Raw genomic sequence first — 1,989 nt, 5'->3', positions numbered from 1 at the left:
TCTACTAGCCAGGGGATTCATCAAAGCCAACTGAAAGTCACTTAATTCTTTATAATGAATGATACTAACAAAATTCACTACATTAATGAAGATAATCTTTGGATGTTTCCTAAAAACACTAAAGAGCCCTGAAAGACCTCTGAGAAACTCTAAAAAGCTCAAGAAGCCTCCAAAAAGCTTTGGAAAGCTTAAATTTAATAATACACCGTAGTACTGGGATCTACAAGCTAGGAGATTCGATAAAGAATGATAATAGCAAATCCCTACAATAGTGAAGATCAACTTTGAATGTTCTCTAAAAAGCGTTGAAAACTCTAAAAAACCCTGAAAACTCTAAAAAGCCCTAAAATATCTGAAGAGCTCTGAAAAATCTAAAGAGCTCTGAAAAACTCTAAAAAGCTCTGAAAAAGCTTTAAGTTAATTATATTTTGTAGCTCTAGTATCTACTAGCCAGGGGATTCATTAAAGCCAACTGAAAGTAACTTACTTCTTTATAATGAATGATACTAACAAAATTCCCTACAATAATGAAGATTATCTTTGGATGTTTCCTAAAAACACTAAAGAGCCCTGAAAGAGCTCTGAGAAACTCTAAAAAGCTCAGGAAGACTCCAATAAGCTTTGAAAAGCTTAAATTTAATAATACTCCGTGGCACTTGGATCTACAAGATAGGAGATTCGTTAAAGAATGATAATAAAAATCCCTACAATAGTGAAGATCAACTTTGAATGTTCTCTAAAAAGCGTTGAAAACTCTAAAAAACCCTGAAAACTCTAAAAAGCCCTAAAATATCTAAAGAGCTCTGAAAAACTCTAAAAAGCTCTGAAAAAGCTTTAAGTTACTAATATTTTGTAGCACTGGCATCTACTAGCCAGGGGATTCGTTAAAGCCAACTGAAAGTAACTTAATTCTTTATAATGAATGATACTAACAAAATTCCCTACAATAATAAAGATTATCTTTGGATGTTTTCTAAAAACCCTAAAAACACTAAAGAGCTCTGAAAGTGCTCTGAGAAACTCTAAAAAGATTAAGAAGACTCCAAAAAGCTTTGAATAATACTCCGTTGTACTGGGATCTACAAGCTAGGAGATTCGATAAAGAATGGTAATAGCAAATCCCTACAATAGTGAAGATCAACTTTGAATGTCATCTAAAAAGCGTTGAAAACACTAAAAAACCCTAAAAACTCTAAAAAACCCTAAAATGTCTAAAGAGCTCTGAAAAATCTAAAGAGCTCTAAAAAACTCTGAAAAAGCTTTAGGTTAATTATATTTCGTAGCACTAGTATCTTCTAGCCAGAGGATTCTTAAAGCCAACTGAAAGTAACATAATTCTTTATAATGATTGATTTTAACAAAATTCCCTATAATAATGAAGATTATCTTTGGATGTTTCCTAAAAACACTAAAGAGCCCTGAAAGAGCTCTGAGAAACTGTAAAAAGCTCAGGAAGACTCCAATAAGGTTTGAAAAGCTTAAATTTAATAATACTCTGTAGCACTGGGATCTACAAAACAGGAGATTCGTTAAAGAATGATAATAAAAATCCCTACAATAGTGAAGATCAACTTTAAATGTTCTCTAAAAAGCCTTGAAAACTCTAAAAAACCCTGAAAACTCTAAAAAGCCCTAAAATATCTAAAGAGCTCTGAAAAAGCTAATGAGCTCTGAAAAACTCTAAAAAGCTCTGAAAAAGCTTTAAGTTAATTATATTTCGTTGCACTAGTATCTACTAGCCATGGGATTCATTAAAGCCAACTGAAAGTGGCTTATTTCTTTATAATGAATGATACTAACAAAATTCCCTACAATAATGAAGATTATCTTCGGATGTTTCCTAAAAACCTAAAAACACTAAAGACGCCTGAAAGAGCTCTGAAAAACTCTAAAAAGCTCAAGAAAACTCCAATAAGCTTTAAAAAGCTTAAATTTAATAATGCTCCGTAGCACTGGGATCTATAAGCTAGGAGATTCGTTAAAGAATGA

This window comes from Papaver somniferum, chromosome 4, assembly GCF_003573695.1.
Source record: "Papaver somniferum cultivar HN1 chromosome 4, ASM357369v1, whole genome shotgun sequence".
NCBI lineage: Eukaryota > Viridiplantae > Streptophyta > Magnoliopsida > Ranunculales > Papaveraceae > Papaver > Papaver somniferum.
Note: the sequence above shows the minus strand (reverse complement) of the source record.